The sequence below is a fragment of the Pongo abelii genome, chromosome 5, assembly GCF_028885655.2.
Source record: "Pongo abelii isolate AG06213 chromosome 5, NHGRI_mPonAbe1-v2.0_pri, whole genome shotgun sequence".
Classification (NCBI taxonomy): Eukaryota; Metazoa; Chordata; class Mammalia; order Primates; family Hominidae; genus Pongo; species Pongo abelii.
The window spans coordinates 19,616,825-19,643,655 of NC_071990.2; the positions used below are offsets into that span (position 1 = coordinate 19,616,825).

General features: G+C 36.6%; 1 long non-coding RNA gene, 1 other non-coding gene and 1 pseudogene across 2 annotated transcripts in view; all 3 read right to left on the reverse strand.

Annotated features, from left to right (window-relative positions):
• The window catches only part of LOC129059892 (uncharacterized), a 162,634-nt gene that overhangs the window by 90,892 nt on the left and 44,911 nt on the right, over positions 1 to 26,831 (reverse strand). The window lies entirely within an intron of this gene.
• Positions 16,094 to 17,489, reverse strand: LOC100447187 (cytochrome b-c1 complex subunit Rieske, mitochondrial-like; annotated as a pseudogene).
• Positions 20,654 to 20,758, reverse strand: LOC112133982 (U6 spliceosomal RNA). The gene has a single exon (XR_002915578.1). It is a non-coding gene; the product is annotated as a U6 spliceosomal RNA (small nuclear RNA).

The window sequence follows — 26,831 nt, forward strand, 5'->3', positions numbered from 1 at the left end:
GCTACATGTATACATATGTAACAAACCTGCACGTTGTGCACATGTGCCCCAGAACTTAAAGTATAATAAAAATATATATATATAAAATAAAATTTAAAAAAAAAATAAAAAAAGTAGACAGAGGAAGTAGACATTTCTTAAAGGAAGACATACAAATGGCCAACAGGTATATGCAAAAATGTTCACTGTCACTAATCATCAGAGAATTGCAAATCAAAACCACAATGAGGTATCATCTTAACCCACTCAGAATGGCTATTATTAAAAAGACAAAAAATAACAGATGTTGGTGAAGATGCACAGAAAAGAGAATTCTTATACAGTGTTGGTGGGAACGTAAACTAGTACAGCTAGTAAGAAAAATATCATGGAGTTTTCTCAAAAATATAAAAATAGAATTACCATTCAATCCAGCAATCCCAATACTAGGTATCTACCCAAGGGAAAAGAACTAATATATCAAATGGATATCTGCACTTTTATATTTATTGAAGTACTATTCAGAATACAGCAAAGATATAAAATCAAAATAAGTGTCTGTCAATGGAAGAATGGATAAAGAAATTGTGGTATATATACATAATGGAATACTATTTAGCTATTAAAAAAGAAAGAAAGAATGTCATTTGTAGCAACATAGAAGAAACTGGAGGTTGTCTTAAATGAAGTAAGCCAGGCACAAAAGAAAAATATACACTTTCATGTGTATGTGAGAGCTAAAAAGTTTGATCACATGGAGGTAGAGAGTGAAAAGGCAGAAAACAGAGACTGGGAATCATGAATGGGAGAGCAGATAGGAGGGAGAATGAAGAAAAATGTGTTAAAGGGTACAACCATACGGTAAGATAGAAGGAATATATTCAATGTTTAATAGCAGAGTAAGATGACTATACTTAAAAAAAATGTATTGTACGGCCGGGCGCAGTGGCTCACGCCTGTAATCCCAGCACTTTGAGAGGCCGAGGCGGGCGGATCACAAGGTCAGGAGATGGAGACCATCCTGGCTAACATGGTGAAGCCCCGTTTCTACTAAAAATACAAAAAAAAATTAGCCAGGCGTGGTGGTGGGCACCTGTAGTCCCAGCTACTCGGGAGGCTGAGGCAGGAGAATGGCGTGAACCCGGGAGGCGGAGCTTGCAGTGAGCCGAGATAGCGCCACTGCACTCCAGCCTGGGCGACTGAGCAAGACTCCGTCTCAAAAAAAAATGTATTGTACATGGGTGATGAACACCTTAAATACCCTGAATTGATTGCTATGCATTATATACATATTATAAAATCACATTTACTCCATAAATTGGTACAAATAAAAAAAGAAGATGGGGACTTGACTCATTAGTAAGCAATTATCCCTACAAGGAAAGAAAAGCTCTTCATTATAATATTCTGCTTGCTTAAACATTGGCCAGCCATTTGCCACAAACAAGACAAAAATATTTGGATGAGTCTCTCCAAGCCAATACTTCACTGGAAAATCAACTTAAAATGCATGTCACACCAATTAGTCCCCAAGGAAAACACATTATAAGACAGTAGATGGAGAACCAAAAACTTTCCTATCCAACTGAGAACCCTAGAGGTGGCCAATAAATAGAGGATAATGATGATGTTATCAATACCTATCTGTAGCTCTGTGGATACAAGAACAAATATTTTCTACATATATAATACATAACCTTTCATAGATTATTCAGTCAATGCTCAGGTCATACCTTCCAGTCCTTATTCCCTTATATTATCTTTAAATAAAGGCCATATATTTAAAATTGTTTAAAAATTATAAATCAGTGTGTAACATTTGTCACTAATATAGAACAGAGTTTTAAAATATGGCCAACTTACACTTCAGGTCACCTCTTCAAGGTTGATGGTGGTGCCTATTTAGAATAGTAAAATTTCACCAAGCAGATTTCCTCCGGTTGTAGATAATTGTGAAAAGAATAAAAAATTAAGTGTGCAAAGAACATGAACAGACACTTCACAAAAGAAGACATTCATGTGGGGAAAATATGAAAAAAAGGTCATCATCACTGATCATCAGAGAAATGCAAATCAAAACCACAATAAGATGCCATCTCATGCCAGTCAGAATGGCAATTTTTAAAAAGTCAAGAAACAACAGATGCTGGTGAGGTTGTGGAGAAATAAGAACGCTTTTACACTGTTGATGGGAATGAAAATTAGTTCAACCATTGAGGAAGATGGTGTGGTTATTCCTCAAAGATCTAGAAGCAGAAATACCATTTGACCCAGCAATCAAATTACTGGGTGTATACCCAAAGGAATATAAATCATTCTACTATAAAGATACATGCACATATATGTTTATTACAGCACTATCCACAACAGCAAAGACATGGAATCAACCCAAATGCCCATCAATGATAGACTGGATAAAGAAAATCTGGTACATAGACACCATGGAATACTATGAAGCCATAAAAAGGAACAAGATCATATCCATTGCAGGGACACAGACGGAGCTGGAAGCCATTACCTTCGGAAAACTAATGCAGGAAAAGAAAACCAAACGCTGCGTGTTTTCTCTTATAAGTGGGAGCTGAACTATGAGAACACATGGACACGGGGAGGGGAACAACACACACCGGGGCTCTCGGGGGATGGGGTAGGGGAAACTAGACATCAGGAAAAATAGCTAATACGTGCTGGGTGATGTAAAATAACTAATACCTAGGTGATGGGTTGATAGGTGCAGCAAACCACCATGGCACACGTTAACCTATGTAACAAACCTGCACATCCTGCATATGTACCCTAGAACTTAAAATTTAAATTAACTTTAAAATTAAAGCAGATTGTTAAGACAATTATACATATTTGAAATAAAAAATATTACATCTTGGGTAATATTAATATAGCAACATAATTAGGCAATGCTATAAAATATTGACGAATAAAGAGATATATTCATGAAGATTGAAAAGTTATCAAAATGACTCGCTATAAAGCTATAATACATTAAAGTACAATAGAGCACTGCCTCCACCCAACTATTTTTTTCATTTATTACATTAAAAAAATAGTAAGATACTACTGTATATAAACTACTATTCTGGATATGAGGGGAACATAAAAATAAATTAAGCAGTCTCTGCCTTCAAAAGTTTTGTGACTTATTTAGTGTTCAAATATACTCTAATTTGGGGGTTAGAAGCCTCAGAATCTGTGTCTGGCTCTGTCCATCCTTAGTTCTATGTTGCCACCTTATCACAGTTTAACTTTGATTTATCCATCCTACTATTTTAGGATTTTATGAAATTCTATTCCTATTTAAGGTAAAAAGCTTTGTGCTTCCTTCTCCATTTCTGTACTTTTTTTCTCTTCATTGCCAGCTGAAAGAAAAGCCTCCAAGAAAACCTCCCTGCCCATGGTCTTCACTTACGTCGTTGGCTAGAGTGACTACTACTCAGCTACTCAGGAGTGAATTCTCTGTAGAAGATTCTCTTGGAAAGTCAGTAAAATTACACTGCATTGAATAGGGCTAACATGTTTAATGTATTAATTACTAAATTGCTGCTGACTCTTCAAAGGGTTGGGGTTTTTTAGTTACTTTAAGAACCGCTTTAAGACAGAAGTATACAGTGATTATCCTGGATGGAGCAATAAGCAACTTTTTTGCAATTTCTGATAACTAAAGGCACACTTGAGACTCCAGTCCTGTATCACAGGCATGAGGGTTACCATTACGAATAGAAAATGCAGCATTTCAGGGTTTGAGTAAGATGAGTTCCTACACTTTTTTCTACTGATCAGATTAAGTCCTATTTAAATCATTGTCAGCCACCTGTCAGATTATCTCAGAAAGAGAACATATAGAAAAAAATAAAGAAAAAAAAGACAAGAATTTTCCAAACCCTGGGTTAGCTAAAAGTATAAAGTGTGATAAATGTGATGGGTTCTTTCTATTTGCTGTGACTCTAAATTATTCAGCAGCACTCTTGGACATAGAGAAAAATATACAAATCTTGAGTTTTTATGTTTGGTCTACTTAATGTCACAGGTTCTGTATAATGTGACAGCACTGCATAACATACATTGGAAAAAATGCATTGTTCTATTCATTTCATTCTCATAAAGCTCAATTTCAAACCTTAGAGTGGAGGTAAATTTAGTGGCATTGTCCTAAAGGCTATTATTTGAATCACTGCAACCTAAGGCATGTAGTATATGACTATTCACTAATAAAGTTATTTAGACTACAGGTCAGAAGGGTGTTCTGAAATCTATTTCAGAAGAATTACTGTAGAGTTTCCAGTTAGGAACATGGCAAATCTGAAGACTCTCTTGATACAAACTTTTAAAACAGTTAATAAAAGATAGCCAGACTCCTTTAAAATGCTTAGCTGAGCTTTCAGGAGTTAGAAGATAATCTCTAGAAGCCAGAAAGAAAAGGGAATTTAAAAATCAGATAGTAGGACTTGAGCATACTCTGTGGCTGTCTTGTTTGGGGAAAGGGGAAGATTCTATCTTGGTCACTTATGGGCTGGTTTTTAGTATCCACGTGATGAGCAAACATAAGGCCACCCTCTATGTAAAAAAAGGAGTTGAGAAAGAAGGCCGGGCGCAGTGGCTCATGCCTGTAACCGGCTCATAAAACTGGGATCCTTGAAAAGCATATAAGGCAAAAAGGACAAGGGGGAATATCTGACAGTAGGTACAGGAAGAGAATAAGAAAGGCCAAAGAATCTTATCTTTTTCTGGGCTCTGCTAGAAAAGAAAAACAAGCAAACAAAAAACCTCTCTTGAAAATTGTGGCCGGGTGTGGTGGCTCACACCTATAATCCCAGCACTTTGGGAGACCGAGGCGGGCAGATCACCTGAGGTCAGGAGTTCGAAACCAGCCTGGCAAACATGGTGAAATCCTGTCTCTACTAGAAATACAAAAAAATTAACCAGACATGGTGGTGCATGCCTGTAGTCTCAGCTACTTGGGAGGCTGAGGCAGGAGAATCGCTTGAACCCGGGAGGCGGAGGTTGCAGAGTCAATATGGCACCACTGCACTCTAGCCTGGGTGACAGAGTGAGACTCCGACTCGAAAAAGAAAGGAAAATAAAATATCAACCCACATATATTTTCTCCATGGTCAGATACTACGACATGGTCTAGGAAACTCCAAGCTGATAAGTAATACAGAACTTGGTCATGAACCATTGATAGTCCTGGAGCACCTAGAAATGTCCAAAGCTCAGACCCAAAGGTTTATCATAGAAAGAATAAGCCCTACCTAAAAGATGTGATCACAATGAAAAATTGCCAAACACAAAACAAATCAATCCAACATACACAAGCCTAAGCAAGATTTGAATTGTAAGAACTTCAGATGATAAAACAAAAATCAGAAAGTGAATAAAGAATAAGTAAAATAATTAAAAACAAAAGCCAGTTGTCAAGTTGCTTAAGCTAAAATAAGAGATTGAGAGAAAAAAAAACGGAAAAAAATAGCCATATAGAACTTATACAAATAAAAAAATGATCATTGAAATTAAAAAGAGAAAGAGACTGCAGAAGTAACAACAACATCCATCAACAGATGAACAAAAATGAATAAAGAAATATGGCATAGCCATACCCTGGAATATTTTTTTTGGCAATAAAAATAAACAAAGTACTGATACATGCTACAACATGGATGAAACTTGAAAACATTAGGCTAAAAACATTATGCTAAAAATTCAATGGACAACTTAAAGAAAAGATTAGACACAGCTGAGAGAATTTGTGAACTATAATATGGATCTAAGGAAATTGCACAGAATAAGGCACTGAAAATCACAAAGTTAGAAAATATAAAGCAGTGATAAAGAGACATAACAGATAAAAATGAGGACTTTCAATACATGGCTAAGATAAGTTCCAAAAGAAAAGAACAGAGGGAGATAATTTGCAAGGACACAATAGCCAAAATTTCTTAGAAAAGATGAAATACGTAAGTTCTCAGATTGAAGATGCATGTCCAGTGACTCTAAATGAGCATAAATAAAAATAAATCCACACCTAGACACATTATCATGAAACCAAAGAGTACTAGAAAAGAGAAGTGAATTTAAAAGCCACCAGAAGTCAGAGTAAATTATCTGCAAAGGGACAAAATTAAATAGATAGCAGACAATAGAGGCTACATGACAATGGAATTATATGCTGAAAATATTTACAGAAAATAATTGTCAAACAAGAATTTGTGTCTAACTAAACTATACTTTCTTAAAAGTGAGAAAAAATTGGCAAAAAGAAAGAAAGAAAGAAAATCTAAGGAAATGTATCACTTACAAATGTTCACTAAAAGAAAGGCTAAGTAATATTTAATGAAAAAGATAATTGAGCCTAAATTGAAGGAGTAGATGCAATAAACAATACTAAACAAATCAATCAATGAGCAAGTATGGACTTCATAAAATAAAACCAGCTAAATGTAAGATAAAACGTAAATTAAAATATTACACATAATTACTCATTTATGGCATGAGAGATTTGCAGACTTAAAAATTTAGCTTCTTTTGTCTTGAAAAAGTTAAAGATAACCAATACTTAACTTTAGGTTAAGTTAAAGATTTCTTACTCAAATTTTAAAGGTAGATATTAAGAAAATACAAACAAAATCTTTATTTTCAAAACCATTAGAAAAGGGAAAAAAATGAAGACAAACAAAATTTAATACATTTAATAAGTACCCATAGAGAAGGAAAAAAGCCAAGAAAAATGCAATAAATAACAGCATAAAAGTAGGAAGTAGAAACACAAACTCAAATAAATGTAGATAGACACAAACCAACAGCTGAAAAACAGGGATTCTCAGATTGGATTTAAAAAATTAAACCTAGCCATAGACAAATTAAATTAGGCACTGTTGATGTCCCTCATTCCACCTGAGCTCCCCTGCAGCTGCTACCTGTACCCTGACAGCTCCCCAAGTGTCCAGTTCCTGTGACTCTAATATCTCTGTACAGGATCTGTACGCTAAAAACTGCAAAACACTGATGAAAGAAATTTAACAAATCTATATAAAATGAAGATATATCATGTTCACATATTTAATAACTTGATATTATTAACATGAAAATTTTTCTCAAATTTAAGTATGGATTTAATATGAACCCAATCAAAATCCCGAAGGAAAATTTTTGAAAAGGAACAAAGTTGGAGGATGCACACTATGTGATTTTACAATCTACTATAAAGGTATAGTTATCAAGACTAAACTTATAGTATCAGAATAAACCCACACAAATATGCCCAACTGATTTTTACAAAGATACAAAGGCAACTCGTTGAAAGAATAGGCTTTTCAACAAATGTTACAAGAATAATTAGACACTTGTATTCAAAAAGCTAATCAACCTACACTCACACCTATTACTGTAATTAAATTAGAATAGATCATAAGTATAAAAGTAAAAAATGTAAAACTGTTAAAACTTTTTAAATAAATCAGAAAAAAAACTTTTGACCTTGGGCTAGGCAAAGAATTCTTAGCCACTTGCCATAAGCACAACCAATAAAAGACAAAAAAAAGATCATTTGGACTTCCTCATAATTAAAATTATTTGCTCTGTAAAAAACATATGAGAATGAAAGGCAAACTACCAACTGAGAAAAAAATTTGCAAATCACATGTCTGACAAAAGACTTGCATCCAGAATATATAAAAAACTATCAAAACTCAACAATAAGGAAACAAACCAATAAAAGAATGGACGAAAATCTGAATGGACACATTATCAAAAAAGTTACAGACAACAAACACCTGAAGCACAATGAGAAACTGCTACACACTTATTACAATGGCTAATATTAAAAATTCATAAATAAGTAACTGACCATGCCAAGTGCTGGCAACTGAAACTCTCACAGAGTGCCTGTGGGAATGCAAAATTGTACCATCACCATAAAAAGCTGTTTGATAGTTTTTTATAAAATAAAACACACTTGCTATACAGCTGAACAATTCCACTCCATTTGCCCAGTTAGAAACAGTCTATTGTATGTATACGAGCTTAGGATATGACAGAGCTGCCCTTACAAATCAGTGGGGAAGGATGGGCTATTCAATTAAATGGTGATAAAATAATTACTGACGTATGATAAGAGATGCAACTAGATCCTTACCTTGCATTGCAGCCATGCATGCACACACACGCACACGCGCACACACACACAAATGGATTAAGACCTAAATGTGAAGAGTTAACTCTCCAATTTTGGAATGAAATATAAAGAATAATGTACAATATTTGGATCAAAGAGAATTTTTTTTTAGGTTTTGTTTTTTGTTTTTGCCAGGATCTCACTCTGTCACCCAGGCTGGAGTGCAGAGGTATGATCTCTGTTCACTGCAAGAGATTCTCCAGCCTCAGCCTCCCAAGTAGCTGGGACTACAGGCATGCGGCACCATGCCTGGCTAATTTTTGTATTTTTTGTAGAGACAGGGTTTTGCCATGTTCCCCAGGCTGGTCTCAAACTCCTGAGCTCAAAGCAATCCACCCGCCTCCCAAAGTACTAGGATTATAGGTGTGAGCCATCGCACAAGACACGACGATTTTTATACAAACACTACACCACAATAAGATTTTTTAAAAAGATGCTAAATCTGACCATTGCAACTAAAAAATTTCAATGTGAACAAGATTCTTTAACAAAGGAGAAACAAACAAAAAAGATTATAGATTGGGAGATTTTGTAGTACTATTTTGTAGAATTCTATGTTATATATTATATAAATACAAACAACTAATACTATCCAGGACATAGGAAGAAATCTTTAAAAAAAAAAAAAAACAAGAAACAAAAATTTCGGTCAAACAGTGAGCAAAGGATATAAATTTAAATGTTATAAAACTCTGAATAGCTGTTAATTTATAAAATACACTTATATTTAGATTTAGTCCTTCAGGGAAAAAAATTCATGAAAAAGATCTGTGGTTTATTAATACAATGGAATACTATATAGCAGTTTAAATAGATGAACATATATCTACACAAACCTTAAAACATATTGTTGAGTGAAAAAAATAAGTTGCAAAAGGACACTTTCAGGGGAACATCAAAAATATACATTTTTAAATCATATTGTAAGTTTTCATGCATTTATAGTTTCAAAACATGTAAAAATGCCAGGGAAAGTTTCACATCAATTTCTCAAAAGTGTCTTCCTCTGAGGGTGAAAATGTAGATATAGCCGTAGAGTGCTGTTTGTATAAAATCTGTGTGTATGTGTGTGTCTGTGTGTGTGTGTGTTGTGAAAGCGAGAAAGAGAGAGAAAAAAAGAAGAGAAGAGAAAGAGTTGAACTAAACACAGCAAATGTTAACAACTATTTAAACTCGATGTTGCATATATTTTCTGTGTGTTTGAATTTTTTATAATTTTTAAACAATTTATTTAGAGAATCACAGCATTTCATACATGTTTTAAACAATGTCAAAATTATTACAGCACTCAGTTATCCTCCCAAATAGCTCCATAAAAAGGCAACATTCTTATGTGCTTCTGCAAAATAAACTTTATTCCTATTTCATATATCACTCTTGTTTAAAGATTGAAGTAAGCCCAGCACAGTGGTGGGTGCCTATAATCCCACCTACCTGGAAGTCTGAGGCGGGGGATCCTGCAGCCCAGGAGTTCAAGACCAGCCTGAGCAACAGAGGAAGATTTTGTCTCAAAAAGAGAAAAAAATATAGGTTGGAGTAAAACACTGAGCTTTAATATCATTAAGAATTAAATTCATATCATTAAGAATTTCCAGCCAGGCATGGGTGCTTACACCTGTAGTCTCAGCATTTTAAGAGGCCAAGGTGGCAGGATTACTTGAGGCCAGGAGTTCAAGGTCAGCCTGGGAAAGAGGGAGAACCTGTTTCAAAAATAATAATAACAATAATAATTTCCCAGGAAGAAAAGGGGCTATAGTTTAAGACTAAAGCTATATCACTTATGACCTGTCTCTGCAATGTTCTTATCTGTATTTAATTATTGGGCATTGTATATTCTTTCAGCAAATATTAGAGTAACATTCTAAGAACATTTCTTCCTTTTGCCTCAGGGGGCAGAGCCTTAGGTAAAGCAATGAGATTAGGACTGGAAACTAAGGAAAGTCAAGATTTTAATTGTATGCCCCAGTCTAGTTGCCCCCACTGATGCCCACAATTTATAAGAAGTTTTCAAAGCTGTACCCAGGAAATGATATTCAGAAAAGTCTTCATGTTTCCTCCACTTCTTGCAGGATGCCATGAATTATTTAATCTTCTAGAATTCCTTAAGCTTCTTTTTGCAAAAAAAGTTTTCCCTCTACTTTGACAGTCATATCACTTTTTTTTCTTCCGGTGTCTTCATGAAACTCTTGATGTGAAAACCTCGCCTTCCTAGACAACTGCTATTTGAAATGAAAAGCTGCATGGGTCTTGTCAGCCTCCATCTTACACTATTTAATTTTCACTGTGGAGTTCACAAAATGGCCATTTCTATAATGCATTTCATGTTTCCGGATAGAGAAGATTGCTAGCACAGTAAATATCCATCTAAGCCTCTTTCTCATCAACAAAACATGTCGTTTGTAGTACCCACACATCAACAGAACTTCCTCAAGCCTGCCACTATTGCTTTTTCATAATTATATTTTATAATCCTCCTTTACACACGAGAGCTCAATTCACTTCCTCCTACAATGCATTAGCATCCTCTTCAAATCCATTAGTGGTATCACAAGCTCCACAGCATCATTCCCTCTTCAAAATATTTTATTATTAAGTTACTGTACTGCGAGCTGGGAGTCTATGAATATTTAAGCAAGGCATCGTATGTTTATGTACACTCTGCCAAGACAAAAAAAAAAGCCTATTCACCCTAGTATTTTGGCAGTGGATTAAAAGCTGCTATGTACCTTAAGAAAAATGTTTGCTGAAGTTGCAAATGATTGTTAAAAATAAGTATATAATTTATTTTTAGAAATTCTTGATGATTTAATCCTTACCTGTTCTTCAGTCTGCACATGAAGTGTCAGTGCTAGCTAGCAGCAGGGATAGGAACAGGCGAACTGACTCTAGTATTCCAAGACACGTGGACAGTCCTTAGCACTGAAAACTCATTTCAGTGTTGCTGGCTCTACTTCACTTTTCAGCATTTGAAACTCATCGCTATACGTATTGTTGGTTATGGTAACATAACCAACGTTGTTGTTTATAATTCTCTAAGCTATACTACTCTCTTGAGTTAATTTGGTACATGGATAGCCACTAATACACATTAACTTCATCCGGAATAATTATATGATTTGATGCACTGCATACTTGAGATGCAAAGACACAAAAAGGAGAAAGAGACTGCAGAAATAACACCAATGTCCATCAATAGATGAACAAAAATGAATAAACAAATATGGCATAGCCATACCCTGGAATATTTCTTGGCAATAAAAATAAACTAAGTACTGATACATGCTACAACGTGGATGAAACTTGAAAACATTATGCTAAGGAAAAGAAGCCAGTCACATACACAGACACAGACACACACACACACAGACACACACACACACACACACACAACATGAATTATATAATGAATTCATAGGAAATGTCCAGAATAGGAAAATCTATTAGTGGTTATTTAGGACTATGGGTCTCAGAGAGGGGGATAAGAGACAAGGGGGTGATAGCTAAAGGGTAGAGGGTTTCTCTTTGCCATGATGAAAACATTCTAAAATTGACTGTAGGGATGGTTGCACATATCTGTTAACTATACTAAAAACCATAGAATTGTCCAGTTTACATGAGTAAATTATAACATGCATAAATTATATCTCAATAAATTTTTTTTAGAAAATGAATTTAGTAATCAATTTCATTTTCTGAACAAAAAAGGCATGAATTAATTCATTAGTTACACCATCTTGGACCCTTGCCATCAGGTTCTCAAGCTGTGTGTGGAAATGGAGGTGGGATGGGAAGAGTATTGATGTATGAGATGGCAAGGAAGGGATGACCTAGAGCAGAATCACTGTGCAGTTTATCAAACTATATGCACCTCTTCTCCCTACAGATAGAGTGCAGTTCCCCATCCCTATGTCAGGAACTACTGCTCCATGAGGAAGCTATTGATGGTGGTGGGTCATCTATCTAAAAGAGCGGTTGAAAATGTCTGTTCTACTGATGGTATCAATAAGGTGCTAACAACAATAAACAAAAGCAGTGATCAACATTAGAGATTTATTTAAGGAAACATAGCTACCATGCTATCATTTAACAAAGATAATTGGCAACCTGTTTCTCTTTAGCAATGTTTGACCTTATTCCATACAGGTTAATGCTCACAATAAGGCAGCGGGGGGATGGGGGGCATTTTTTTAAGCCAAATCAAGCTGGCAATATGTATGTCAAGCCTGATCTGCAGTAAAAGTTTCCGAAGGAAACATGATGTGAAGAGATGAAATCATTGTGTAAAATAAATAAATGCTAACTTTATGAAGCCCTGTGTATTAGGTTTCCTTCCCTGTTTGATTTTTTCTTTTGATGTTGAGAGTCTTCTTGAAACCATCCCTCCCTTTGTTCCTTTGACACTGTGTCAGCTACTGCCACCTCTTTTCAAATGATACCTAACTCTTGCATAGTATTTATTATGTGTCAATCACTGTTCTAAGGGTCTTATTTACCCCATGTAATCCTCTCAACAACTCTGTGATATGGTACTATTAACTCTATCTTTAAACATGAGAAATTCAAGGGCAGAAGTTTAAGTAACCTTTCACTTATACTCTTTCTGCCCCGTCTTGAAGTGGCTTCTGACTCCTTCATGGAACATGGGCCAGGGGAAATAGAAGTTTTCATTCAACTGATAATTGTTGTGAGTTGGCATCCTACACTGAAAGTCAGGAGGGTGATGAGAAGTATCTCTCTCAGGGGTCATTTTGTGGGTTCTTGGAGACTCCCATCACTGGGAGAACTTTCACCTGCAGTTCCCCTGAGGCTGGCAATGCAATGATCCTCGGTTACCACTGCCTCTGCTCCTGCACTCAAGGAATTAGACAGATTGGGTCTGTTTGGTGAAGTCTGTTTCCTTCTTCAAAGATGATCTGACCTTAGAATCTGAGATCATCTCAAGCTGATGTTCTTTCTCTTACTTGTCCCAAATTTAATGCACAGGAAACATTCATTTGTCTCAGCAGCACCTGCTAATTCAGGCTATATAACACTGCAGTCACTTTTTGCTCAACTTTTCCAATGGAAGTCAGCCAGTGGATCCCATGCCTGTTACATGTCTTAGGAGTAATCCAGGAGTTGGATTGTCCCCTGGGTCTTCTCACTTTGAGGAACATGCATCAATCCTCAGGATTATCTCAATGAGTCCTTTCTTAGTAAGTTGAGGAACTGAACTCAATTAATATCTCTTATTGTGATGACGTGGGAAAGAACTCACAGAACCCATGTAGGTCTCCCTAAAAATTCTCTCTCTCTACATGTTCCCCTTTCTGGACCCTTTTATATCCTTTATTTTTAGGGAGGGAGTTAAATGTTTTCTATGTGGTTTTTGCCACCCACTTTTAAACTCTTAGTTTAGCACCACTTCATTTTGGAGACATAAAATGGTGTCTGAAACATCTATTTTATGTATGTGTTTATATATAATATAAAGGTATCTTCATGTTTATTTCTGTTTCCTCTATAGAACTATTTGTTCACTGATGGCATGAACGAGGTCTATTGTATTCACCATACTAGGTGAACACCTACATAATAGGCATTCGTACAATATTTGTGCAGTGAATGAATGCATAAACATGTATTTTTTACTTATTCATACAAATATAGAGAGATAGCTCAGAAAGACACACTACCCAGCTCTAACCATGAAGCCATATGGTCCCAAAAGCAATTATTTTTTTCTACCAAAAAAATTGTTTTTTACATTTTTGAGCCTTTCCTGTAAATCCATCAGTTAAGTAACAAACATTATTTTCAGAGTTCTACACAGTTCTGCCAAAATGTCAATCACACCGTGACACAAACAGGCACTTTTTAAAATAAAGCAATTTACAATACAATTGTATACTAAGTGCCATGAATTCTCAGCTGTACAAAAATATCTGGCCTCTCTGCTAATGAAATGAAGGAAAATATAATTGACAGTTATCTTATGAGATTTCATTGTAATGCACATGATGTTATAATAAATCTGGTTACTGGAAATTCTGTGGTATACTGTTTAAAGGATATTAATTGATTGCCTTGGAGTCAGCTTATTTTGAAATTCCTGTTGGTGAGCTTTGATACGAATGTACTATACATATGAAGTAGGTTATAACAGGTCTTTTCTAAGCTCAATGCATATGATCAGTGAAATAGGAGTTTTATGAAAACCTCAGTTACCATCTATGGCCAATTTATAACAGATGTGGCAATAAAAATTGCAATGTGAAACTAATAAAAAGATCCTCTATATTAGCCTTTCCATGGTACCTTTTCTGGATTAGTAATTCTAGAGCAAATAAAGGAACACTAACTCTCTGCAAAACAAAACCACCCAAAAATTTAAAAAATGAAATAAAGTAAATTTTTAATATGAAGTAATTTGACAATTGTGTCATGAGTGAGAATTTGTTTAACTTTTAAAATGTAGGGGCTTTGGGCTGGGTATGGTGCCTCACGCCTATAATTCCAGTATTTTGGGAGGCCGAGGCAGGCAGATCACGAGGTCAGGAGATCGAGACCATCCTGGCTAACACAGCGAAACCCTGCCTCTACTAAAAATACAAAAGATTAGCTGGGTGTGGTGGCACATGCCTGTAGTCCCAGCTACTCAGGAGGCTGAGGCAGGAGAATTGCTTGAACCTGGGGGGCAGAGGTTGCAGTGAGCCGAGATTGTGTCACTGCACTCCAGCCTGGGTGACAGAGTGAGACTCTGTCAAGGAAGGAAGGAAGGAAGGAAGGGAGGGAGGGAGGGAGGGAGGGAGGGAGGGAGGAAGGAAGGAAGGAAGGAAGGAAGGAAGGACAGAAAGAGAGAGAAAGAAAGGAAAGAAGGGAGGGAGAGAGGGAGGGAAGGAAGGAAGGAAAAGAAAGACAGAAAGAAAAAGAAAGAAAGAAAGAAAGAAGAAAGAAAGAAGGAAGGAAGGAAGGAAAGAAAAAGAAAGAAAGAAAGAAAGAAAGAAAAGAAAAAAGAAGGGAGGGAAGGAGGGAAGAAGGAAGGAAAAGAAAGAAAGAGAAAGGAAGGAAGAAAGAAAGAAAGAGAGAAAGAAAGAAAGAAAGAAAAGAAAAGAAAGGAGGGAAGGAGGGAGGGAGGGAGGAAGGAAGGAAGGAAGGGAGGGAAGGAAAATGTAGGGGTATTGTTGGTTTGATTGTAAGAAAACAAATGTGAGGGTATTGTTTTTTCCACTGTTAGTGTTTTTACAGCAACACCCTAACAAGATTCATTAACATAAAAGTTGGGTGGAGGTTTACAGCATGCTTCAGAGAGAATCTTCAAAATTTGTGAACATCAAGTTAGCAAAGTAAGTTGTGAACATTGTAATCTAAAGTACTCAGAATACCTATAAAGTAAGGTAAAGTAATTTACCTTAAAATTTATGTTAAAATTTCATTCAAACATACAAACTTAATTTAAGTAACATATAGAAAAATATGTAGATGTTTTAATAAACTTATTTTTATTACTCCAGTCATGTCTTTGATAAAGTGTAGACATAATTTGGGTTCTGAAACCAGGCATTGGCAGATGCACAGAGCAGGGGCTGAAAAGAAACAAGGAAGGAGCATCCAGATGTAACATGATGAGGAAGAGCAACCGGGCAGAGCCTACCAGAGGTCGCTACAAAAGGATGGAATGCTCGAATGGTCTTCAAGGTTCCATCCTTGCTGCTCACCTTCCTCATTTGATATCCTTTCCTGATTCAATGCATCCACTCCCTGGAGTAGCAGAGGCTGAGAGTGGCCTCCAAATATTCACTGTTCTCCCATATTTTGTTGTACACCAGTCTGCAATTTTTAATTAAAATTAGCTAAAAATTATCTTAGCTAATTTTAATTAAGATTAGCTAAAAGATACTGCACTTTTCAAGTGTATGGGTGAGCTTAATAATGTTTAACCATGGCTTTATTAAGTGAATGCTTGCGTCTTCAACATTAAATTCAACTTACTTCACATAATGTTTGCAAATACATTATCATCAATTCTTACATATTTCACATCAACCAACTTGAAGTGCAGAAGGCTTGCACTCAAATAACTCTTCTGAGGTGACAAAGAAGCCCAAGACTTGAGTCCAAGTCTCTAACCAACAATGACTATATCAACACTGGTGAACTCATATGAGGGAACTTCAAGGTTGGGAGGTGCAGGCCCCTTCCTAATCCTGCCAAAAGCATCATAGTGTGACCCATGGTGAGGGCAGTAATAACTACCAGAATCTCCTGCAAATGCAGTGAGTACATAACCAAGGCGAATGTAAACACTTATCAAGATAACCTACTTTAAGTTATGGGGTACATGTCCAGAACGTGCTGGTTTGTTACATAGGTATACATGTGCCATGGTGGTTTGCTGCACCCAACAATCTGTCATCTACATTAGGTGTTTCACCTAATGCTATCCTTCCCTTAGACCCCCACCCCCCGACGGGCCCCAATGTGTGATGTTCCCCTCCCTGTGTCCATGTGTTCTCATTGTTCAACTCCCACTTATGAGTGAGAACATGCAGTGTTTGGTTTTCTGTTCTTGTGTTAATGATGGTTTCCAGCTTCATTCATGTCCCCACAAAGGACATGAACTCATCCTTTTTTATGGCTGCGTAGTATTCCATGGTGTATATGTGCCACATTTTCTTTATCCAGTCTATCATTGATGGTAATAGACTGCATAAAGAAAATGGGGTTTCTTTACTTGTTGTAAATCATGCTGTGGATCCCTCAAATGGGACCTTTCAACTGCAGCTTCCTAGTCAGTTTCCTTCTTGGTTCTATGGCCCACAAACAGGAGTTTGCCTCTTCCTTTGAAAGCCATATACTTGCCTTCTGGAATATCAGATAACTTGAATTTGATTTTGATATGGCCAACACCTCAGCAGAAGCCCTCACGCTGGGAACAAACTAGGGGAAGACATTGTTGGCACCATATGCGACAGTAGCTGTTGCAGTTAACAAATAAGAGAAGCCTTTTCTAGCCTTGCTGCTCTTTTTTGAAGACTTTGTACTATCTAAAACTTCAGTGCAATGCTACCCAGAAAAGGCAAGCACTTTGATGTCCATAAGGGAACAATCAACAGAAGCAGGGACATTGAGGCCCACGTCCTGGCCACTCAGCGGCTCCCAGCACAGAAAGGGCCGCTTCATGTCCAGCACAGGCAGCTCCGGGGCAGCAGGCACCGCGGCCCACACCAGGGGCCACAGTGCACCTGCCACTTCATGGCACATGGCCAACAGGATGGGCAGTAATCTACATTTATAACAGAACTCCAACTAGCTGGGCATATATCCATCCAGTTAAATTACTATATTACCCAGAATCCCAAGACTTGACTATGTTCTAGTCAATGAGAAATAAACAGAAGTGTGGTGCTTCAAAGGAGTTTCTTTTGAAAGGAAGATCACAGCCCCTCTTTTCTTCTCCAAATTGCAACCCATAACAACACGCAAAGATATGAATGTTAGAACTCTGGCAGCAGCTTTTGCCCTAGGTAGCTGAGAAGTGAGCTGGAAAGAGACAAAATTGTTGTAGAGTTATGATTCTCTCTCTGAATTATATATCTCCAAAATTATTTTAGGTGAGATAGAAATGCATTTTTGTCTTCATTAAGTCACTGTTACATGCAGTACATGTAGTAAAATCGAATCGTAACTCAAAAGTGTGGCCTTAGGACACAACTCCAAAATCAATGCTCCAAACCCTGCTTTCTTCCCAAAGATTATGACCTAAATATCCAGCCACCTTCTGGGTAGCTTTATCTGAATATATCAACACTCCCCCAACACACACACACAAAAAACTTAGCAAGAATAAAACACAACTCATATTTCCTCCAAAATATGCTTTTTATGCTGTATTTCCTAGCTCAATTTGAAGGAAGATTCAACCATTTATTTGCTGAGTGACATATCAGGGGAATCTTTTTGCTTCCCATTCCTTCCCATCTGCCAGTAACCAGCATTCCTCCTGCAAGATGTCTGGGATCTTCTTACCAGCAGCTATCACGTATTGCTCTCTCCATCTCATTGTTACCATTCTGGTTTTGACCCTTACGAAGCCTTGCCTGAATCATAGTAACATCCTCTTAACTGGTGTGCCTGCCTCTAGTTTCAACTCTACTAACAGCCTTCTACAATCCTATATGAAAATCTAATAGCATCATTTCCTGGCTTAAAATCTTTTCATGGCTCTCATTAAGGATGGAAAAAAGCCAAGTTCCTTGGCACGGCATTCAGGGCCCTTCAGGATCTAGCCAGCACTGAGTCCCCTAAAGCAAATCCTAATATACCTCTCTTTACTCTCTTCTCCCATTGCCCACTAAAGCAATACTCAGTCTCTGGAAAGCTAGGCTTTTCCAGTCCCCAGCACCTTTGTCATAGCATTCTCTTCATCTGGAATGACTTTTCCCCTACTTATATGTCCAAGTAATTCACCTAAATACACAGCTCAGGTGACAATGTTGCTGTGAAGCTGTCACTGATGTCTGTCCAATAATATTCATATATACTTTTAAACTTGGACCTTGAAAGTTGCATGGCAATTGTTTATTTGCACACTTGACTCCGATGATAAACTGTGAAGTGGTTAAATTGAGGATTATGTCTATTCATCTTGGCAGTCCCACCTGAAAAATAATAGGTATTTATTCCAATGGTAATAATAATAATAGCCAACTCTAATTGAGAATATCCCATACACTGACACCTTTGTAAGTACTTTATTTGTATCTCAATTAATTACCAATGAGGAAGCACTATTACTATTTTACATGTAAAAACAAACAAACAAAGGCACAAACACATAAAGTAACATACACAGCTAGAGAGTCAGGCTTTGGATCTAGGAAGCCAGCTTCATATCTGTGCATTTAAGCTTGGAATGGCTACATTAGGATGCTCCCAAATAAGCAACTTTGCTTTCTTCTAATCTTTCTCAAATTGTCCAAGACCTTATGAGGTTCAAAAATAGATGCTAAATCTATGAGAAGAGAGTGGAGGTCAAAAGAAATGTATTCATATTTCCTAGAAAAAAAATGGATTGCTCAATTTTAAAAAATGGATTGCCCAACATAGAGATTTCCAAACATAGAAGATAATCGGAACTCCCTAGGGAACTTTGTAAAATACGCATTCCCGGTCCCAACCAAGATCTAGTAAATCGGCATCCCGAAAGCTAAAGGAAAATTTGTTTAAAGTAAATACAAAATTTCTGGGAATTTTAAGCAATGTGTTGCTATTTAAACTCAAATCCAGAAATATATTTACATACTTTGTCTCCAAAATTCCCCAAACGTGCAAGTCTAATTTATTAAAATGTGAAATTAGCTACCTTGACATTGCTCATTCTCAGTGAACCCATGCTGGCTCCTCGTGACCATTCCTCCACAAACTGTCCCTTCCATAACCTACTACAGAGGGTTGCAGGATTATCAGTGTGCAGTTTTGCAACTTTAAAACATATATTTTGTCTCCTTTATGATGATTGAGGCAACATTTTCCATTCAACAGTATTTCCTTTCTCCCTAAATTCTCAAAATATTCTGGCAGTAATTCTACAAGTTACTTCTGTATCTTAGGGTGTGATGGATCTAAATCCAGTGTATGGAACTCATTTCAAAGAACTAGGCATTTTCTTCCTCTTAGCCATGTTTGTCCTATTCTTTCAAAATGATAGAGAATTTAATAATGTTATTCTTTAAAATATTATTTTATGTTGATATGACTTCATATTAATTTAAAACATTTTTTTAGTGTTAACTGTTTTATTCATATTTTATTTTAAATACATTTCTTCATGTAAATTTACTGAAGAACAAGCAATTAAGAGAAAAGCGCTATGAGGAGGAAAAGTGTATATATCACATAAGATGTGGAGAGATATAGGCTATAGCTTAAATGCTTCACTTCCTTTAGCCTGTATGATACAAGTTTAATTGAATTTTGTTAGTTTAAAAAAAAAAAAACTGTTTCATGGACAAAGTGAGATTAGTGTCAGAATGAGAATACAGATCTTCTGATTCTTAAACTGAGACCCTTCTCCCCTTATCACCTAAGTGGTTTTCAATGCAGTACAATTCACGTACAACACAAGTTGAGCATTTCTTGAGTTAGAATGATTGTGTCTGACAACCAAGGTTCAAAGGCAGAAAATATCCATTACAAATACAGTGACTCTGGACAGGTCCCCTATCCTCCCTAAAATCCAGTTCCTCATCTTAAAGTTGTCCCCATCTCATATTCTCACCATTTGTGTTGAATCAAATGAGTTAACATATATAGGGCTTTACACAGTGTCTGGGGATATTATTATTAGTCAGATGATATCCCTTAACATGAATACTAGAATGGCAATGACAGAAATAATTCTTGGCATAATTATCTGGTCTAAAACAATAGAACTTGTTCTATTTTCTGAAATCTTCCTTCTCATCTTTCTCAAATGTAATTGCTATATTTATTTTCATTTATTTCTTTTAAAATATGCAATGTTTTTTATGAATTTGCATGTCATTCCTGTGCAGGGACCATGCTAATCTTCTCTGTATCCAATTTTAGTATATGTGCTGCCAATACCAGCACTAATTGACATATTTAAATATATCTATTTTTTATATCTCAGAATTTTATGAAACAGCGTTAGTATTTGGCATTTTGAACTAATCAAAAGCAGGATGCTTAAGAATTTAATTCAAGTTAACATTAACATTGCCACTTTCACAGGGATGGTATAAAAAGTTATGATGTTACTAAAGACTCAGCTGGATTCCCGTCAGTGCTAATAATGCTTGAACTTCATCAGTTATTAGTGCAATTTAAAAATGCTTTCAACATTTCCTCACAAACCACACCTCCTCCTAAATAATTCCTCTTGATCATTCCAAAGCATGTCTTTAACTTGCTGACTTCATCAGCTCATCAGACTGAACAGGACAAACAAGGAAAGGAACCTTGACCCCTCTCCCAGTCACATATCATCAGAATGCAGAGCTTCTACATTCTCCAAAGAGGAACAAGGGATTTACTTATAAGAAATAATTCCCGGCCAGGTGCAGTGGCTCACGCCTGTAATCCCAGCACTTTGGGAGGCCGAGGCGGGCGGATCACCTGAGGTCAGGAGTTTGAGACCAGCCTGATCAACATGGAGAAACCCCGTCTCTACTAAAAATACAAAATTAGCCAGGTGTGGTGGCGCATGCCTGTCATCCCAACCACTCGGGAGGGTGAGGCAGGAGAATCTCTTGAACCCGGGAGGCGGAGGTTGCAGTGAGCAGAGATCATGCCATTGCACTCCAACCTGGGCAACAAGAGCAAAACTCCATCTCAAAAAAAAAAAAAAGAAAAAAATAATTCCCAAGTCCCTTGATATGAGACACAGCATTGGGTCTCCAATTATTATAGAGTAAATTAAGCTTTATTTCATTTAATTTTTGTTAAATCAATCACTTACTGTTTTAAAGTAAATAGAGTGGGTGCTATATAATATGGTTGCATTGGGGAGACAGCAAATGAAGAGTGTCCCACACAAATATTGATGGAGTCATCACTTTTTTAAAAATTAAAAATCAAGACTTGAAACAGTGCAGTACTGAATTTTTTTAATTAACTGTAATAAAAGTCTAACAATCAGACATTTCTCTGCAGTAAATTTTACATCTCCCTTAAAAATTTCATACCTTTCATGTCCATTGTGACAGATCAGAGGAAAAGTACAAGGGTTTATATAACACGTTAAATATAAAAGTTATCTAGCTTCAAGTGAAACTACTTTTTTATTCAAAATAATTCAACAATAACCCTTCATATATGATTGATCATTAAATCCATCAAAGACACAGTACAGGACAAAATTTTTATCACTACCTAGTAAAATCTGTTTAAAGAAATTCAAGTGAAAAGAAGGCATGATTAAAGTATTTCAGTTCCCTTTGGGGGCATGTAAATGTAGGTCAGTATGTTTCAGTGGTCAAAAAGAGGTTAATGCCAGCTCTAGACTTATTCAAAAGGTCCATTTGAGGTTATGATAATTTTGATAGCACGGTAATAATTTCCGGACATCCCCCCACCTCACCATTTTCCCAAACCTTGAGAAAGCCTTCTGATTCTTCCCATATATGCCACTTTTACAAAGGAGCAGAGCCTTTGAAAGAAAAACATTTTTGGCTCTGTTAATGCTAGTGTATTCTTCCAGCCCAGTATTCAGTGATCAGGACTGGACAGGCAATTACATGCAAATTTGTTGGGAGCTAGGAGGTTCATTTACTACATTCAACCCCATAGAGGAAGATCAATAGAAGTGCAAAACTTAATCCTAGATGAAAGCACCATGTTCAGGTAATGGTTATAGAGTTAAGGCCCTCAGAAGAATGTTAGGAATCAAAAGGGCATGCTAGAGAAAGGCATTATGCATAGTGCTTTTTTGAACCATATGGGAAAGACAACAGACAAAGTGAACCAAAGAGTTGGAACACAAGAAGGTAGACATGCAGTTCAACACAAATTGTTAGGGTTTTTCAAAAGATATGAATGAGGATTGGACCAATTAAAAATGGCTGCCTCGAAAACCTTTTGTTGGTTATTTAAAGAATAGTAGGGTGCAAACAATTGCTCAAATGTAAACCATGCTAGCCATGCTTGCATTTAACTCTGAACTAAAAGGGGGACTCCTTACTGCTAGTTTTCCTGTCTCTTAGTTTTTGTGTGGGTTTTCCTGATGTCTCCACCTGCCCGTGGCCACATACTCTGTTGACATTTAATAAAAGTTATTGAGCAGTTCATAATAAATATCTAGAAGAATATATACATTAAGAATTATCGTCGATTTCATGGAAGACAGATAATGGAAAAGAACAGGGTGGGAACTACTTTGTGTTGTAGAGGCTAGTGATTGTTCTGATTGGTTGTTAAGTAATTTGAATATCACCACAGAGCATGAATGGGTATGTAGCCTGCATTACCAGAGGAAGATAAAAGTCCTTAAAGCATATAATTAGTCTTCATCAATACCAACTATCAATGTCTTCAGAAAGAATTGTGGGGATACTCGACCTGGTGTCCAATGGATTTTCAGAGGATCCTTGAATCATTTCCAAAATTCTCATGCACCAAGTAAAATTGCATGCAAAGTTTTATGTACATTTTGCCATTTACTGTTCCCATTTACTAAAGAAAGAAGTCTTTAAGAAGATTTAGAAATTTTTTGAAACAGAAAAAAAAAAAAACCAGAGTCTCTAAAGAATAAGAAAATTGGCCAGCAATTTCTCTGTAGATTAATCTAGGTCCCCTAAGAAGGAGATGTCAAGACAAGATTAAACATGCAAGGACTTTATTAGAGGAAATGTCTGTGAGAAAAAAATGGGGGAAGAGTCGGAAAGACAAAAAGACCCATTAGGCCAAGATGCAAGTCTGACCCTGAGAGAAGAGAGGAAAGAAATCACCCCCAGGCCATCATGTGGTCTATGGAAGGTTATAGGAGAGTTCCTGAACCAAAGTTGGTCATCAGTGGAGTTCCACATCTCACAAGAACAGGTATGCCTTGGTTATCTCTGCCATACTCAGTTTTGGGGAAACTGGTGGGAAGCATGGCCTCAGCTCAGACATGGCAATGGATTTTAGAGCCTAGCAGCTAGGGCCCTTCGTCAGTCTTGTTTGCTGCAGTTGAAAGTCTGCAAAGCACATTTCTTTTGACGCCCCCCTCCTCCAACCAACACACACAGTCTAAGTCATGTTATTGGTCAACTCTGGTCTCCAACCTGCCCATACACTTGTTCAGGAAATCAGACTGAATTACATGCAGCTGGAACTAGTCACTTACTTTCCTCATGTTTCATTGTCTTGATCTATATAATAATCCCAACTTGAAACTTGTTTAGATCTCTAATCCTTTAATACATTCTAGACATACTACCAGGCTACGTCTTCATAATTTTTTCTGGCTTTTATTCAAAACTGAAAAAAAAAGATTTCTGTCTTTCTCCACCTAGTTGTCCTTGAATTAGGCATTCACAAATAGAGCTCAGAGTTCATTATGGTAAGATACTATATTAGGTGCAGGGTAGAATATGATGAAACACGAGCTATTAACTGTATAATCCCAGATTGAGTTTTTTAAATTGAATGAGAGGCAGGCAGGAAAGAGCATGACCAATAGACAAAATTCCATAAGAAAACCTCAGCAGTCACAACCTAGAAACATAATGTATATGCTTCAACATGATTACTTTGGTAAATTACAATGTCATTTCAGAAAACTGCTCTCATAGTACTTTGATAATGATACATATAAGTGATACATTAAAAAAATAAGTATTCTGGCTAGAAGGCCTTGGTTTAGTGACATTGACCCAATTCTGATTTTGAAGTTTATAGTAGCATGCTTAATCTATGTTACTTAATGGAACCTAATCAAAAACAGTTATTTCCATGAGAAAATTGTCTAAAATCTTGGCTTAATTCTCTGTATGGAAACTTAAAGAAGGGAGAGAAAGCAACTTCAAGAACAAAAAAATATAATTTAAAAAAAATAACAAACTAGAAAAGTATTTACAGTATACATTGCAAATCCTTAATTTACAAAACACTTTCACAAGTCAATGATAAAATGATAAATACACAAATTTAAAAATTGGCAAAAGTAATGAATACAAAATGTGCAGAAGAAATACACACAGATCATATATGAAAAAAATCAACTTCATTTACAATGAATGAAATGCAAGTTAAATAATAAACTTCCATTTTCATTTATATAATTGACAATTCATAAAAATAATAAAATTTACCATTGGTAAGGATATTGGGAAGCAGTTCTCTCCTGGAAACAGTTTGAAATTTCTGTTGAAGGCAATATTATACACTAAAGGCCTTAAATAAGGTCTGTTTTTGACCTAGATTCTACTTTCAGAAATATAGCCTAAAGAAATATTACAGATATGTAAAAAGCATATAACAATATTTAATAAATGCATTCATAACTATAAAATAGAGGCTTGCTTAAGGATGTTAATAAAATGAAATATTACATAGCCATTAAAAATCATGTTTAGAAAAAATAACTATTAACATATGACAGATAACATGTTTCTGATAAGTTTCTGTATTAGTTCGTTCTTGCACTGCTATAAAGAACTACCTGAGACTGGGTAATTTATAAAGAAAAGAGGATTAATTGACTCACAGTTCCACAGGCTGTACAGGAAGCATGGCTGAGGAGGCCTCAGAAAACTTACAATCATGGCAGAAAGTGAAGAAGGAGCCACGTTTTACATGATCAAAGAAGGAGCAACAGTGTGAAGGGGAAGGTGCCACACACTTTTACACAATGAGGTCTCATGAGAGTCACTGACTATCTTGAGAACAGCAAGGAGGAAATCCACCCCCATAATCCAATCACCTCCCACCAGGCCCCTCCTCCAACATCGGGGATTACAATTTTACATGAGATTTGGGTAGGGACACAAATCCAAATTATATCAGTTTCTAAATGAAATGGTAGGTTCCATTTTTTTATTTTGTATCTGCATTTCTATTGATTTTGCAGGAGAGTTCCAAGATAATAATTTGATGGCAGCAGACTTCTGGTTTTGATTCAAAGTTCTGCTGTAAAATCAATAGCTCCATGCCTATTACTTGAAAAATATGCCAGACAATAGAGTTTTTGACAATGCACCAGTGCTTATTTCATGTGAATTTAAAGAACATATGGACAGGGATATTATTCAAATACTCCAGTCATGATTTATCAACCCCAAATAGCCAAGCTGATAGTATGAAACAGACTATGGAGGATGACCTAAAGTAAACTCTTAGAAAAGAGGACCCGTATGGGCTGGGCACAGTGGCTCACACCTGTAATCCCAGCACTTTGGGAGGCCTAGGCAGGGGAATCACAAGGTCAGGAGATTGAGACCATCCTGGCTAACACGGTGAAACCCCGTCTCTACTAAAAATACAAAAAAAAAAAAAGTTAGGTGGGCGTAGTGGCAGGCACCTGTAGTCCCAGCTACTCGGGAGGCTGAGGCAGGAGAATGGCATAAACCTGGGAGGCGGAGCTTGCAGTGAGCCAAGATCGCGCCACTGCACTCCAGCCTGGGCAACAGAGCCAGACTCCATCTTAAAAAAAAAAAAAAAGAAAAAGAAAAGAAAAGAAAAAGAAAAGAGGACCCAGTATGACCTGGCAAAGTGCAGAGACAGAGCCAGCCTCACAGTCAACAGATTCTAGGCAGAGACCTGCTCTGTCACCCTCCAAGGATGGAGCCATTTTCATCTCTCAACTTCAGTTGCCTCACCAGTAAGATAAGGATACTACCCTCCAGAGAGGACTCATACGAAGATTAGGGATGATGTATGTAAAGCCTTCACCCTCCCCATATCTAACAGAGGGTCAGTATTTCTGAAGCACTAGCAATTAAAAGTGGTTTCATCACTTTTAAAAACAGGAGTAGTCCTACTGAATTACTAATGGAGCCACAACCCTATCCAGCCAGACTTAAAATGGGATTCACAAGGCAAATAAGCAAATGGATGTTTATTTCACCCAAGAAAACAAACTTCAACAAGAAAAAAATTCAAAATTTGTTAGTGGTCCTACCAGTTTGACCTGGATTTATTTATCATCATACACTTGGAATCTAGGGATACTGCGTGTTCTGTGGAC